This window comes from Oncorhynchus kisutch, linkage group LG14, assembly GCF_002021735.2.
Source record: "Oncorhynchus kisutch isolate 150728-3 linkage group LG14, Okis_V2, whole genome shotgun sequence".
Taxonomy (NCBI): domain Eukaryota; kingdom Metazoa; phylum Chordata; class Actinopteri; order Salmoniformes; family Salmonidae; genus Oncorhynchus; species Oncorhynchus kisutch.
Genome location: NC_034187.2, coordinates 946,959 through 963,714, shown reverse-complemented (window position 1 = coordinate 963,714; position 16,756 = coordinate 946,959). Strand labels below are relative to the sequence as shown.

Here is a 16,756-nt window from a genome sequence, read left to right as displayed (position 1 = left end):
AGAGAGAGAGAGAGACATAGAGAGAGAGAGAGAGAAGAGAGAGAGACAGAAGAGAGACAGAGAGAGACAGAGATGAGACAGAAGAGAGAGGAGAAGAGAGAGAGACAGAGAATAGAGAGAGACAGAGACAGAGACATAGAGAGAGAGAGAGAGAGAGAGAGAGAGAGAAGAGAGATGAGATGTATGAGAGAGAGAGAGGAGAGAGACATAGAGGAGAGACAGAGAGAGACAGAGAGAGAGGAGAGAGAGAGAGAGAGAGAGACAGAGACATAGAGAGAGACAGAAGGACATAGAGAGAGAGAGAGAGAGAGAGAGAGAGAGAGAGAGAGAGAGAGAGAGAGAGAGAGAGAAGACAGAGAGATGAGAGAGGAGAGAGACAGAGAGAGAGACCAGAGGAGAGAGACAAGAGAGAATGCAGAAAAAAAGAGCTCACTAAAACTACACTGAACAAATATTATAAAATGCAACATGTAAAGTGTTGGTCCCATGTTTCATGAGCTGAAATAAAAGACCCCAGAAATGTTCCATACACACAAAAGCTCATTGCTCTATAATGTTTTGCACAAATGTGTTTATATCCCTGTTAGTGAGCATTTCACCTTCGAAAGATAATCCATCCACCTGACAGGTGTGGCATATCAAGAAGCTGATTTATTTCACCTTTATTTAACCAGGCAAGTCAGTTAAAGAACAAATTCTTATTTACAATGATGGCCTAGGAACAGTGGGTTAACTGCCTTGTTCAAGGGCAGAACGGGGATTTGATCTAGCAACCTTTTAGTTACTGGCCCAACGCTCTAACCACTAGGCTACCTGCCGATTAAACAGCATGATCATTACACAGGTGCACCTTGTGCTGGGGACAATAAAAGGCCACTCTAAAACGTGCAGTTTTGTCACACAACACAATGCCACAGATGTCTCAAGTTTTGAGGGAGTGTGCAATTGTCATGCTGACTGCAGGAATGTCCCCCGGATCTGTTGCCAGAGAACATTTCTCTACCATAAGCCACCTCCAAAGTTGTTTTAGATAATTTGGTAGAACGTCCAACCGGCCTCACAACCACACACCACGTGTAACTACGCCAGCCCAGAACCTCCACATCCGGCTTCTTGACCTGCGGGATCGAGAGAGGATAGGAGAGAACTCTCCTCTCCTATCCTCTCACCATCACTCTCCTCCCCTGTCCTCTCTATCACTCTCCTCCCCTGTCCTCTCTATCACTCTCCTCCCCTGTCCGCTCTATCACTCTCCTCCCCTGTCCGCTCTATCACTCTCCTCCCCTGTCCGCTCTATCACTCTCCTCCCCTGTCCGCTCTATCACTCTCCTCCCCTGTCCTCTCTCTCCATCACTCTCCTCCCCTGTCCTCTCTCTCCATCACTCTCCTCCCCTGTCCTCTCTCTCCATCACTCTCCTCCCCTGTCCTCTCTCTCCATCACTCTCCTCCCCTGTCCTCTCTCTATCACTCTCCTCCCCTGTCCTCTCTCTATCACTCTCCTCCCCTGTCCTCTCTCTCCATAACTCTCCTCCCCTGTCCTCTCGATCACTCTCCTCCCCTGTCCTCTCTCTATCACTCTCCTCCCCTGTCCTCTCTCTATCACTCTCCTCCCCTGTCCTCTCTCCATCACTCTCCTCCCCTGTCCTCTCTCCATCACTCTCCTCCCCTGTCCTCTCTCCATCACTCTCCTCCCCTGTCCTCTCCATCACTCTCCTCTCCTGTCCTCTCCATCACTCTCCTCTCTCCTCCCCTGTCCTCTCTCCATCTCTCTCCTCCCCTGTCCTCTCTCCATCTCTCTCCTCCCCTGTCCTCTCTCCTCCCCTGTCCTCTCTCCATCTCTCTCCTCCCCTATCCTCTCTCCTCCCCTGTCCTCTCTCCATCTCTCTCCTCCCCTATCCTCTCTCCATCTCTCTCCTCCCCTGTCCTCTCTCCATCTCTCTCCTCCCCTGTCCTCTCTCCATCTCTCTCCTCCCCTGTCCTCTCTCCACTACTCTCCTCACATGTGGTGAAATCCAAACTCTGTAGCACCATGCTCCAGCCCACTGATTTGTCAGTACCTGGTCTTGGTCTGTGGTGCTGATTGGTTGTTGCTAAGCAGTGAGGAGCGATGTACAGAACAACATGGCATCATGGTCCTAACGACTGTCTACCTCCCTCCCTCCATTTCCCTCCCTCCTGCTGTCTACCTCCCTCCCTCCATCCATCGCCTACCCCACCTTTCCCCCTACCCCACCTTTCCCCTCTACCCCACCCAATACTGCAGTGGTGCAGGATGGGTCCACAGCGACTAATATATTAATGAAATAATGTACTTCAACAGCAGAGTTTAATAACACCGTCATTGATCATGAATTATTCATCAGTCCAACCTGTTATAAGGATATTACTGGCACTAGTTCAACTGGAGTAGTCTGTTCCAGTAGAACCATCACACCCTAAAACAGAGTACTCCGGTTGAACTATCACACCCTAAAACAGTATGTTCCAGTAGAACTATCACACCCTAAAACGGACTACTCCAGTTGAACTATCACACCCTAAAACAGACTGCTCTACTGGAACAGTCTGTTTTAGGGTGTGATGGTTCAACTGGAGTAGTCTGTTTTAGGGTGTGATAGTTCTACTGGAACAGACTGTTTTAGGGTGTGATAGTTCAACTGGAGTAGTCTGTTTTAGGGTGTGATAGTTCTACTGGAACAGTCTGTTTTAGGGTGTGATAGTTCTACTGGAACATACTGTTTTAGGGTGTGATAGTTCTACTGGAACAGTCTGTTTTAGGGTGTGATAGTTCTACTGGAACAGTCTGTTTTAGGGTGTGATAGTTCTACTGGAACAGACTGTTTTAGGGTGTGTTTTAGAACCATGTCAAGGACTGCTACTTCATGTGTTACAGTATAAACTTGACAACTAAACTACTGAAAACAACTATTCAATGACTATAGATGACAATTTAGTTACAACTTAAAACAATATTTTCTCCTCAGCTGAGTATGCTACTATTTCTTAAGAGAAGCCTCATCGTGGAGGAGTTGGGAGAGAGAAGACAGCGAGCCTCCTCGCGGAGGAGTTGGGAGAGAGAAGACAGCGAGCCTCCTCGCGGAGGAGTTGGGAGAGAGAAGACAGCGAGCCTCCTCGCGGAGGAGTTGGGAGAGAGAAGACAGCGAGCCTCCTCATGGAGGAGTTGCGAGAGAGAAGACAGCGAGCCTCCTCGTGGAGGAGTTGCGAGAGAGAGGACATGACAGGACCTTGATTTTGGTCAGAAGTTGTATTTATACACCAACAATCGTCCCGGATACAGAACAATTTCCCCAGTTAGAGAACAATTTCCCCGGTTACAGAACAATTTCCCCAGTTACAGGACAATTTCCCCGGTTACAGGACAATTTCCCCGGTTACAGGACAATTTCCCCGGTTACAGGACAATTTCCCCGGTTACAGGACAATTTCCCCGGTTACAGGACAATCTAGTGAGACAAAGAAAACAATGACATGAAATCTCCCCTCCTCAACTCCTTACCCCCTCTGCTCCCAAACCTCCTTCCCACTCTTCTCTTAAACCAACTCTCCCTCTCCTCCTCTCCTCTCAAACCCCCTCTCCTCTCAAACCTCCTCCCCTCTCTCCTCAACCCCCTTCACTTGCCTACTGTTCTTCCTCAACTCAAGCACTATCCCCGTCATTCGACGTAATTGGCCAACAAGTTTCCCCAACTCAGACCGGCTGATTGGCTGTTGCTAAGCAGTAAGCTGTAGGAGCCGGCCAGCTACTGGCAGCGGCTCAGAGTTCCTCTAAACCAACACCTACTGACAGTCCTATGGAGCAGGGTCCTCCTACCACCACAGCTCTAAAACAACACCTCCTGACAGTCCTATGGAGCAGGGTCCTCCTACCACCACAGCTCTACCAACACCTCCTGACAGTCCTATGGAGCAGGGTCTTCCTACCACCACAGCTCTAAAACAACACCTCCTGACAGTCCTATGGAGCAGGGTCCTCCTACCACCACAGCTCTAAAACAACACCTACTGACAGTCCTATGGAGCAGGGTCCTCCTACCACCACAGCTCTAAAACAACACCTCCTGACAGTCCTATGGAGCAGGGTCCTCCTACCACAGCAGCTCTAAACCAACACCTCCTGACAGTCCTATGGAGCAGGGTCCTCCTACCACCACAGCTCTAAAACAACACCTCCTGACAGTCCTAGGGAGCAGGGTCCTCCTACCACCACAGCTCTAAACCAACACCTCCTGACAGTCCTATGGAGCAGGGTCCTCCTACCACCACAGCTCTAAACCAACACCTCCTGACAGTCCTATGGAGCAGGGTCCTCCTACCACCACAGCTCTAAAACAACACCTCCTGACAGTCCTATGGAGCAGGGTCCTCCTACCACCACAGCTCTAAACCAACACCTCCTGACAGTCCTATGGAGCAGGGTCCTCCTACCACCACAGCTCTACCAACACCTCCTGACAGTCCTATGGAGCAGGGTCCTCCTACCACCACAGCTCTAAAACAACACCTCCTGACAGTCCTATGGAGCAGGGTCCTCCTACCACCACAGCTCTAAAACAACACCTCCTGACAGTCCTATGGAGCAGGGTCCTCCTACCACCACAGCTCTAAACCAACACCTCCTGACAGTCCTATGGAGCAGGGTCCTCCTACCACCACAGCTCTAAAACAACACCTCCTGACAGTCCTATGGAGCAGGGTCCTCCTACCACCACAGCTCTAAAACAACACCTCCTGACAGTCCTATGGAGCAGGGTCCTCCTACCACCACAGCTCTAAAACAACACCTCCTGACAGTCCTATGGAGCAGGGTCCTCCTACCACCACAGCTCTAAAACAGCTCAATGTTCAGATGTAAACAGCAAACGTTCAAAGTGGTTTGAACTTAACTATGGCAACACAGCCCAGTCTAGTCAACCCCCTCAACTATGGCAACACAGCCCAGTCTATGGCAACACAGCCCAGTATATGGCAACACAGCCCAGTCTAATCAACCCCCTTAACTATGGCAACACAGCCCAGTCTAGTCAACCCCCTTAACTATGGCAACACAGCCCAGTCTATGGCAACACAGCCCAGTCTAATCAACCCCCTTAACTATGACAACACAGCCCAGTCTAGTCAACCCCCTTAACTATGGCAACACAGCCCAGTCTATGGCAACACAGCCCAGTCTAGTCAACCCCATTAACTATGGCAACACAGCCCAGTCTAGTCAACCCCCTGAACTATGGCAACACAGCCCAGTCTATGACAACACAGCCCAGTCTAATCAACCCCCTTAACTATGACAACACAGCCCAGTCTATGGCAACACAGCCCAGTCTATGGCAACACAGCCCGGTCTAATCAACCCCCTTAACTATGACAACACAGCCCAGTCTATGGCAACACAGCCCAGTCTATGGCAACACAGCCCAGTCTATGGCAACACAGCCCAGTCTAATCAACCCCCTTAACTATGACAACACAGCCCAGTCTAGTCAACCCCCTTAACTATGACAACACAGCCCAGTCTAATCAACCCCCATTAACTATGGCAACACAGCCCAGTCTATGACAAAACAGCCCAGTCTATGACAACACAGCCCAGTCTATGACAACACAGCCCAGTCTATGACAACACAGCCCAGTCTAAGACAACACAGCCCAGTCTAAGACAACACAGCCCAGTCTAAGACAACACAGCCCAGTCTAAGACAAAACAGCCCAGTCTAATCAACCCCCTTAACTATGGCAACACAGCCCAGTCTATGTCAACACAGCCCAGTCTAATCAACCCCCTTAACTATGGCAACACAGCCCAGCCTAATCAACCCCCTTAACTATGGCAACACAGCCCAGTTTAGTCAACCCCCTTAACTATGGCAACACAGCCCAGTCTATGGCAACACAGCCCAGTCTAGTCAACCCCCTTAACTATGGCAACACAGCCCAGTCTATGGCAACACAGCCCAGTCTAGTCAACCCCATTAACTATGGCAACACAGCCCAGTCTATGGCAACACAGCCCAGTCTAATCAACCCCCTTAACTATGGCAACACAGCCCAGTCTAATCAACCCCCTTAACTATGGCAACACAGCCCAGTCTATGGCAACACAGCCCAGTCTATGGCAACACAGCCCAGTCTAATCAACCCCCTTAACTATGGCAACACAGCCCAGTCTAGTCAACCCCCTTAACTATGGCAACACAGCCCAGTCTATGGCAACACAGCCCAGTCTATGGCAACACAGCCCAGTCTAATCAACCCCCTTAACTATGGCAACACAGCCCAGTCTATGGCAACACAGCCCAGTCTAGTCAACCCCCTTAACTATGGCAACACAGCCCAGTCTATGGCAACACAGCCCAGTCTATGGCAACACAGCCCAGTCTATGGCAACACAGCCCAGTCTATGACAAAACAGCCCAGTCTATGACAACACAGCCCAGTCTATGACAACACAGCCCAGTCTATGACAACACAGCCCAGTCTATGACAACACAGCCCAGTCTAAGACAACACAGCCCAGTCTAAGACAACACAGCCCAGTCTAAGACAACACAGCCCAGTCTAAGACAACACAGCCCAGTCTAAGACAACACAGCCCAGTCTAAGACAACACAGCCCAGTCTAATCAACCCCCTTAACTATGGCAACACAGCCCAGTCTATGGCAACACAGCCCAGTCTAGTCAACCCCCTTAACTATGGCAACACAGCCCAGTCTATGGCAACACAGCCCAGTCTATGGCAACACAGCCCAGTCTATAGCAACACAGCCCAGTCTATGGCAACACAGCCCAGTCTATGGCAACACAACCCAGTCTATGGCAACACAGCCCAGTCTAATCAACCCCTTAACTATGGCAACACAGCCCAGTCTATGGCAACACAGCCCAGTCTATGGCAACACAGCCCAGTCTAATCAACCCCCTTAACTATGGCAACACAGCCCAGTCTATGGCAACACAGCCCAGTCTATGGCAACACAGCCCAGTCTAGTCAACCCCCTTAACTATGGCAACACAGCCCAGTCTAGTCAACCCCCTTAACTATGGCAACACAGCCCAGTCTATGGCAACACAGCCCAGTCTATGGCAACACAGCCCAGTCTATGGCAACCCCCTTAACTATGGCAACACAGCCCAGTCTATGGCAACACAACCCAGTCTAGTCAACCCCGTTAACTATGGCAACACAGCCCAGTCTATGGCAACACAGCCCAGTCTAGTCAACCCCCTTAACTATGGCAACACAGCCCAGTCTATGACAACACAGCCCAGTCTATGGCAACACAGCCCAGTTTAGTCAACCCCCTTAACTATGGCAACACAGCCCAGTCTATGGCAACACAGCCCAGTCTAGTCAACCCCCTTAACTATGGCAACACAGCCCAGTCTATGGCAACACAGCCCAGTCTAATCAACCCCCTTAACTATGGCAACACAGCCCATTCTAGTCAACCCCCTTAACTATGGCAACACAGCCCAGTCTATGGCAACACAGCCCAGTCTAATCAACCCCCTTAACTATGGCAACACAGCCCATTCTAGTCAACCCCCTTAACTATGGCAACACAGCCCAGTCTATGGCAACACAGCCCAGTCTATGGCAACACAGCCCAGTCTAATCAACCCCCTTAACTATGGCAACACAGCCCATTCTAGTCAACCCCCTTAACTATGGCAACACAGCCCAGTCTATGGCAACACAGCCCAGTCTATGGCAACACAGCCCAGTCTAATCAACCCCCTTAACTATGGCAACACAGCCCAGTGAGGTGACTTTCTTTTCTCAGTCTTCTGAGAACTGTAAGCTGCCCAGAAACTGCAGATCATAGTGAGATCGCCATAGAGGGCTGACGCTATTTATAGGTCTGATAGACAGAACAGTGTATGTCCCAAATGGCACTATATAGGGAATAGGGTCCTACTTAGGACAGCCTGTGAAAGAGACTTCAAGAGCAAAGAGATATCAGACAATACAAATATTAAAAAGGAGAATTAAAAACAACAATCCTCCCAGACAGACTGATTCTGTCAGGACGTTTCTACAAAAGTGCCTTTTGAACAGTGTTGCTACCACAACGGTCTCTCCTGTCCACACGGTGTGTTTGACCTACAGTTGCCAGGTAGACCTACTATCAAGTCAAACTGCTTACATAGCCGGTCCAGTAGGATTATACAGCCTAGCCCACACCTTAGAATGTGGACTTGAGGTGTAATGAATCAGCTTTATGCAACATCCTTGTGCGTACATTTAGGCTTATCTAGATTCACTGGTTTCATGCACCAACAAATCTTTTTGGGAGAGAGCGATGGTCCTCTTAATTCGAATGTGGATTTGTGAGGCCTCCCAAGTGGCGCAGCGGTCTAAGGCCCTGCATCTCAGTGCTAGAGGCGTCACTACAGAACCGGGTTCGATCCCAACTGTCACAACCGGCCGTGATCGGGAGTCCCATAGGACGGTGCACAATTGACCCAGCGTCGTCCGGGTTAGGGGAGGGTTTGGCCCAGCGTCGTCCGGGGTTTGGCCCAGCGTCGTCCGGGTTAGGGGAGGGTTTGGCCCAGCGTCGTCCGGGTTAGGGGAGGGTTTGGCCCAGCGTCGTCCGGGTTAGGGGAGGGTTTGGCCCAGCGTCATCCGGGGTTTGGCCCAGCGTCGCCCGGGGTTTGGCCCAGCGTCGTCCGGGTGAGGGGAAGGTTTGGCCCAGCATCGTCCAGGTTTGGGGAGGGTTTGGCACAGCGTCGTCCGGGGTTTGGCCCAGCGTCGTCCAGGTTAGGGGAGGGTTTGGCCCAGCGTCGTCCGGGGTTTGGCCCAGCGTCGTCCGGGTTTGGTCCAGCGTCGTCCGGGGTTTGGCCCAGCGTCGTCCGGGTTAGGGGAGGGTTTGGCCCAGCGTCGTCTGGGGTTTGGCCCAGCGTCGTCCAGGTTTGGGGAGGGTTTGGCCCAGCGTCGTCCGGGTTAGCGGAGGGTTTGGCCCAGCGTCGTCCGGGGTTTGGCCCAGCGTCGTCCGGGTTTGGCCCAGCGTCGTCCGGGGTTTGGCCCAGCGTCGTCCGGGTTTGGCCCAGCGTCGTCCGGGGTTTGGCCCAGCGTCGTCCGGGTTAGGGGAGGGTTTGGCCCAGCGTCGTCCGGGGTTTGGCCCAGCGTCGTCCGGGTTTGGGGAGGGTTTGGCCCAGCGTCGTTTGGGGAGGGTTTGGCCCAGCGTCGTCCGGGTTAGGGGAGGTTCAGGTTCAGTAGGTTCAGTCCACTCAGCGTCTACAGTGGGTTCAGTCCACTCAGCGTCTACAGTGGGTTCAGTCCACTCAGCGTCTACAGTGGGTTTATTCCACAGTGGGTTCAGTCCACTCAGCGTCTACGGTAGGTTCAGTCCACTCAGCATCTACAGTAGGTTCAGTCCACTCAGCGTCTACAGTAGGTTCAGTCCACTCAGCGTCTACAGTAGGGTTAGTCCACTCAGCGTCTACAGTAGGGTTAGTCCACTCAGCGTCTACAGTAGGGTTAGTCCACTCAGCTTCTACAGTAGGTTCAGTCCACTCGGCGTCTACAGTAGGTTCAGTCCACTCGGCGTCTACAGTAGGGTTAGTCCACTCGGCGTCTACAGTAGGGTTAGTCCACTCAGCGTCTACAGTAGGTTCAGTCCACTCAGCGTCTACAGTAGGTTCAGTCCACTCAGCGTCTACAGTAGGTTCAGTCCACTCAGCGTCTACAGTAGGTTCAGTCCACTCAGCGTCTACAGTAGGTTCAGTCCACTCAGCATCTACAGTAGGTTCAGTCCACTCAGCATCTACAGTAGGTTTAGTCCACTCAGCGTCTACAGTAGGGTTAGTCCACAGTAGGTTTAGTCCACTCAGCATCTACAGTAGGGTTAGTCCACTCAACGACTACAGTAGGTTCAGTCCACTCAGCGTCTACAGTAGGTTCAGTCCACTCAGCGTCTACAGTAGGTTCAGTCCACTCAGCGTCTACAGTAGGGTTAGTCCACTCAGCGTCTACAGTAGGGTTAGTCCACTCAGCGTCTACAGTGGGTTCAGTCCACTCAGCGTCTACAGTGGGTTCAGTCCACTCAGCGTCTACAGTGGGTTCAGTCCACTCAGCGTCTACAGTGGGTTCAGTCCACTCAGCGTCTACAGTGGGTTCAGTCCACTCAGCGTCTACAGTGGGTTCAGTCCACTCAGCGTCTACAGTGGGTTCAGTCCACTCAGCGTCTACAGTGGGTTCAGTCCACTCAGCGTCTACAGTGGGTTCAGTCCACTCAGCGTCTACAGTGGGTTCAGTCCACTCAGCGTCTACAGTGGGTTCAGTCCACTCAGCGTCGACAGTGGGTTCAGTCCACTCAGCGTCGACAGTGGGTTCAGTCCACTCGGCGTCGACAGTGGGTTCAGTCCACTCGGCGTCGACAGTGGGTTCAGTCCACTCGGCGTCGACAGTGGGTTCAGTCCACTCGGCGTCGACAGTGGGTTCAGTCCACTCGGCGTCGACAGTGGGTTCAGTCCACTCGGCGTCGACAGTGGGTTCAGTCCACTCGGCGTCGACAGTGGGTTCAGTCCACTCGGCGTCGACAGTGGGTTCAGTCCACTCGGCGTCGACAGTGGGTTCAGTCCACTCGGCGTCGACAGTGGGTTCAGTCCACTCGGCGTCGACAGTGGGTTCAGTCCACTCGGCGTCGACAGTGGGTTCAGTCCACTCGGCGTCGACAGTGGGTTCAGTCCACTCGGCGTCGACAGTGGGTTCAGTCCACTCGGCGTCGACAGTGGGTTCAGTCCACTCGGCGTCGACAGTGGGTTCAGTCCACTCGGCGTCGACAGTGGGTTCAGTCCACTCGCGTCTACAGTGGGTTCAGTCCACTCAGCGTCTACAGTGGGTTCAGTCCACTCAGCGTCTACAGTGGGTTCAGTCCACTCAGCGTCTACAGTGGGTTCAGTCCACTCAGCGTCTACAGTGGGTTCAGTCCACTCAGCGTCTACAGTGGGTTCAGTCCACTCAGCGTCTACAGTGGGTTCAGTCCACTCAGCGTCTACAGTGGGTTCAGTCCACTCAGCGTCTACAGTGGGTTCAGTCCACTCAGCGTCTACAGTGGGTTCAGTCCACTCAGCGTCTACAGTGGGTTCAGTCCACTCAGCGTCTACAGTGGGTTCAGTCCACTCAGCGTCTACAGTGGGTTCAGTCCACTCAGCGTCTACAGTGGGTTCAGTCCACTCAGCGTCTACAGTGGGTTTCAGTCCACTCAGCGTCTACAGTGGGTTCAGTCCACTCAGCGTCGACAGTGGGTTCAGTCCACTCAGCGTCTACAGTGGGTTCAGTCTACTCAGCGTCTACAGTGGGTTCAGTCCACTCAGCGTCGACAGTGGGTTCAGTCCACTCAGCGTCTACAGTGGGTTCAGTCCACTCAGCGTCTACAGTGGGTTCAGTCCACTCAGCGTCTACAGTGGGTTCAGTCCACTCAGCGTCTACAGTGGGTTCAGTCCACTCAGCGTCTACAGTGGGTTCAGTCCACTCAGCGTCTACAGTGGGTTCAGTCCACTCAGCGTCGACAGTGGGTTCAGTCCACTCAGCGTCTACAGTGGGTTCAGTCCACTCAGCGTCTACAGTGTGTTCAGTCCACTCAGCGTCTACAGTGGGTTCAGTCCACTCAGCGTCTACAGTGGGTTCAGTCCACTCAGCGTCTACAGTGGGTTCAGTCCACTCAGCGTCGACAGTGGGTTCAGTCCACTCAGCGTCTACAGTGGGTTCAGTCTACTCAGCGTCTACAGTGGGTTCAGTCTACTCAGCGTCTACAGTAGGTTCAGTCTACTCAGCGTCTACAGTAGGTTCAGTCTACTCAGCGTCTACAGTGGGTTCAGTCCACTCAGCGTCTACAGTAGGGTTCAGTCCACTCAGCGTCGACAGTGGGTTCAGTCCACTCAGCGTCGACAGTGGGTTCAGTCCACTCAGCGTCTACAGTGGGTTCAGTCTACTCAGCGTCTACAGTAGGTTCAGTCTACTCAGCGTCTACAGTAGGTTCAGTCTACTCAGCGTCTACAGTGGGTTCAGTCCACTCAGCGTCTACAGTAGGGTTCAGTCCACTCAGCGTCGACAGTGGGTTCAGTCCACTCAGCGTCTACAGTGGGTTCAGTCTACTCAGCGTCTACAGTGGGTTCAGTCCACTCAGCGTCTACAGTGGGTTCAGTCCACTCAGCGTCGACAGTGGGTTCAGTCCACTCAGCGTCTACAGTGGGTTCAGTCTACTCAGCGTCTACAGTGGGTTCAGTCTACTCAGCGTCTACAGTAGGTTCAGTCTACTCAGCGTCTACAGTAGGTTCAGTCTACTCAGCGTCTACAGTGGGTTCAGTCCACTCAGCGTCTACAGTAGGGTTCAGTCCACTCAGCGTCGACAGTGGGTTCAGTCCACTCAGCGTCGACAGTGGGTTCAGTCCACTCAGCGTCTACAGTAGGGTTCAGTCCACTCAGCGTCTACAGTAGGGTTCAGTCCACTCAGCGTCTACAGTAGGGTTCAGTCCACTCAGCGTCGACAGTGGGTTCAGTCCACTCAGCGTCGACAGTGGGTTCAGTCCACTCAGCGTCTACAGTGGGTTCAGTCCACTCAGCGTCTACAGTGGGTTCAGTCCACTCAGCGTCTACAGTGGGTTCAGTCCACTCAGCGTCGACAGTGGGTTCAGTCCACTCAGCGTCTACAGTGGGTTCAGTCCACTCAGCGTCTACAGTGGGTTCAGTCCACTCAGCGTCGACAGTGGGTTCAGTCCACTCAGCGTCTACAGTGGGTTCAGTCCACTCAGCGTCTACAGTGGGTTCAGTCCACTCAGCGTCTACAGTGGGTTCAGTCCACTCAGCGTCTACAGTGGGTTCAGTCCACTCAGCGTCGACAGTGGGTTCAGTCCACTCAGCGTCTACAGTGGGTTCAGTCCACTCAGCGTCTACAGTGGGTTCAGTCCACTCAGCGTCTACAGTGGGTTCAGTCCACTCAGCGTCTACAGTGGGTTCAGTCCACTCAGCGTCTACAGTGTGTTCAGTCCACTCAGCGTCTACAGTGGGTTCAGTCCACTCAGCGTCTACAGTGGGTTCAGTCCACTCAGCGTCTACAGTGGGTTCAGTCCACTCAGCGTCTACAGTAGGTTCAGTCCACTCAGCGTCTACAGTGGGTTCAGTCCACTCAGCGTCTACAGTGGGTTCAGTCCACTCAGCGTCTACAGTAGGTTCAGTCCACTCAGCGTCTACAGTGGGTTCAGTCCACTCAGCGTCTACAGTGGGTTCAGTCCACTCAGCGTCTACAGTGGGTTCAGTCCACTCAGCGTCTACAGTGGGTTCAGTCCACTCAGCGTCTACAGTGGGTTCAGTCCACTCAGCGTCGACAGTGGGTTCAGTCCACTCAGCGTCTACAGTGGGTTCAGTCCACTCAGCGTCTACAGTGGGTTCAGTCCACTCAGCGTCTACAGTGGGTTCAGTCCACTCAGCGTCTACAGTGGGTTCAGTCCTACTCAGCGTCTACAGTGGGTTCAGTCTACTCAGCGTCTACAGTGGGTTCAGTCTACTCAGCGTCTACAGTGGGTTCAGTCTACTCAGCGTCTACAGTGGGTTCAGTCTACTCAGCGTCTACAGTGGGTTCAGTCTACTCAGCGTCTACAGTGGGTTCAGTCTACTCAGCGTCTACAGTGGGTTCAGTCTACTCAGCGTCTACAGTGGGTTCAGTCTACTCAGCGTCTACAGTGGGTTCAGTCTACTCAGCGTCTACAGTGGGTTCAGTCCACTCAGCGTCTACAGTGGGTTCAGTCTACTCAGCGTCTACAGTGGGTTCAGTCCACTCAGCGTCTACAGTGGGTTCAGTCCACTCAGCGTCTACAGTGGGTTCAGTCCACTCAGCGTCTACAGTGGGTTCAGTCCACTCAGCGTCGACAGTGGGTTCAGTCCACTCAGCGTCGACAGTGGGTTCAGTCCACTCAGCGTCTACAGTGGGTTCAGTCCACTCAGCGTCGACAGTGGGTTCAGTCCACTCAGCGTCGACAGTGGGTTCAGTCCACTCAGCGTCTACAGTAGGTTCAGTCCACTCAGCGTCGACAGTGGGTTCAGTCCACTCAGCGTCGACAGTGGGTTCAGTCCACTCAGCGTCTACAGTGGGTTCAGTCCACTCAGCGTCTACAGTGGGTTCAGTCCACTCAGCGTCGACAGTGGGTTCAGTCCACTCAGCGTCGACAGTGGGTTCAGTCCACTCAGCGTCGACAGTGGGTTCAGTCCACTCAGCGTCTACAGTGGGTTCAGTCCACTCAGCGTCTACAGTGGGTTCAGTCCACTCAGCGTCTACAGTGGGTTCAGTCCACTCAGCGTCTACAGTGGGTTCAGTCCACTCAGCGTCTACAGTGGGTTCAGTCCACTCAGCGTCTACAGTGGGTTCAGTCCACTCAGCGTCTACAGTGGGTTCAGTCCACTCAGCGTCTACAGTGGGTTCAGTCCACTCAGCGTCTACAGTGGGTTCAGTCCACTCAGCGTCTACAGTGGGTTCAGTCCACTCAGCGTCTACAGTGGGTTCAGTCCACTCAGCGTCGACAGTGGGTTCAGTCCACTCAGCGTCGACAGTGGGTTCAGTCCACTCAGCGTCGACAGTGGGTTCAGTCCACTCAGCGTCTACAGTGGGTTCAGTCCACTCAGCGTCTACAGTGGGTTCAGTCCACTCAGCGTCGACAGTGGGTTCAGTCCACTCAGCGTCGACAGTGGGTTCAGTCCACTCAGCGTCGACAGTGGGTTCAGTCCACTCAGCGTCTACAGTGGGTTCAGTCCACTCAGCGTCTACAGTGGGTTCAGTCTACTCAGCGTCTACAGTGGGTTCAGTCCACTCAGCGTCTACAGTGGGTTCAGTCCACTCAGCGTCTACAGTGGGTTCAGTCCACTCAGCGTCTACAGTGGGTTCAGTCCACTCAGCGTCTACAGTGGGTTCAGTCTACTCAGCGTCTACAGTGGGTTCAGTCTACTCAGCGTCTACAGTGGGTTCAGTCCACTCAGCGTCTACAGTGGGTTCAGTCTACTCAGCGTCTACAGTGGGTTCAGTCCACTCAGCGTCGACAGTGGGTTCAGTCCACTCAGCGTCGACAGTGGGTTCAGTCCACTCAGCGTCTACAGTGGGTTCAGTCCACTCAGCGTCGACAGTGGGTTCAGTCCACTCAGCGTCGACAGTGGGTTCAGTCCACTCAGCGTCTACAGTGGGTTCAGTCCACTCAGCGTCTACAGTGGGTTCAGTCCACTCAGCGTCTACAGTGGGTTCAGTCCACTCAGCGTCTACAGTGGGTTCAGTCCACTCAGCGTCTACAGTGGGTTCAGTCCACTCAGCGTCTACAGTGGGTTCAGTCCACTCAGCGTCTACAGTGGGTTCAGTCCACTCAGCGTCGACAGTGGGTTCAGTCCACTCAGCGTCGACAGTGGGTTCAGTCCACTCAGCGTCGACAGTGGGTTCAGTCCACTCAGCGTCTACAGTGGGTTCAGTCCACTCAGCGTCTACAGTGGGTTCAGTCCACTCAGCGTCGACAGTGGGTTCAGTCCACTCAGCGTCGACAGTGGGTTCAGTCCACTCAGCGTCGACAGTGGGTTCAGTCCACTCAGCGTCTACAGTGGGTTCAGTCCACTCAGCGTCTACAGTGGGTTCAGTCTACTCAGCGTCTACAGTGGGTTCAGTCCACTCAGCGTCTACAGTGGGTTCAGTCCACTCAGCGTCTACAGTGGGTTCAGTCCACTCAGCGTCTACAGTGGGTTCAGTCCACTCAGCGTCTACAGTGGGTTCAGTCTACTCAGCGTCTACAGTGGGTTCAGTCTACTCAGCGTCTACAGTGGGTTCAGTCCACTCAGCGTCTACAGTGGGTTCAGTCTACTCAGCGTCTACAGTGGGTTCAGTCCACTCAGCGTCGACAGTGGGTTCAGTCCACTCAGCGTCTACAGTGGGTTCAGTCTACTCAGCGTCTACAGTGGGTTCAGTCCACTCAGCGTCGACAGTGGGTTCAGTCCACTCAGCGTCGACAGTGGGTTCAGTCCACTCAGCGTCTACAGTGGGTTCAGTCCACTCAGCGTCGACAGTGGGTTCAGTCCACTCAGCGTCGACAGTGGGTTCAGTCCACTCAGCGTCTACAGTGGGTTCAGTCCACTCAGCGTCGACAGTGGGTTCAGTCCACTCAGCGTCTACAGTGGGTTCAGTCTACTCAGCGTCTACAGTGGGTTCAGTCCACTCAGCGTCGACAGTGGGTTCAGTCCACTCAGCGTCGACAGTGGGTTCAGTCTACTCAGCGTCGACAGTGGGTTCAGTCCACTCAGCGTCGACAGTGGGTTCAGTCCACTCAGCGTCGACAGTATGGTGTGTAGCTTGTTGTTTACTCAACAGAGGGACAATTTATATTTATTAAGAGGGAGATGGGTAAAGTGTTTCAAGGGATTTTAGATCAGTTAGTTATATTAGTTGTTTATGGAACACCAAGACTTGTTTGTTTTAAAAGTGATTATCCATTGTGGAGAAGAAAGGTGCATCACAGAAAGCTGCCCCAGTGGAAACAGCTTAGCCCACAAAGTGGTTCCTACTATTTGGAAACATTAAAACTATTTAGCCCTGTGGCATAAACAAGGACTGAAGCAATGATGTCACAGACATTATGTAGGCCTTGGTAGGCTATGGATAGACCTGACGGTGAGCAGATGGACAGACCTGACGGTGAGCACACGGACAGACCTGACGGTGAGCACACGGACAGAGCTGACGGTGAACAGGCGGACAGACCCGACGGTGAGCAGAT

At 53.1% G+C, this 16,756-nt stretch overlaps 1 protein-coding gene across 1 annotated transcript in view; it reads right to left on the bottom strand.

Moving 5' to 3' along the window:
* Positions 1-16,756, bottom strand: part of eif2ak3 (eukaryotic translation initiation factor 2-alpha kinase 3) — a 78,608-nt gene that overhangs the window by 55,572 nt on the left and 6,280 nt on the right. The gene's annotated exons all lie outside the window — the stretch shown is intronic.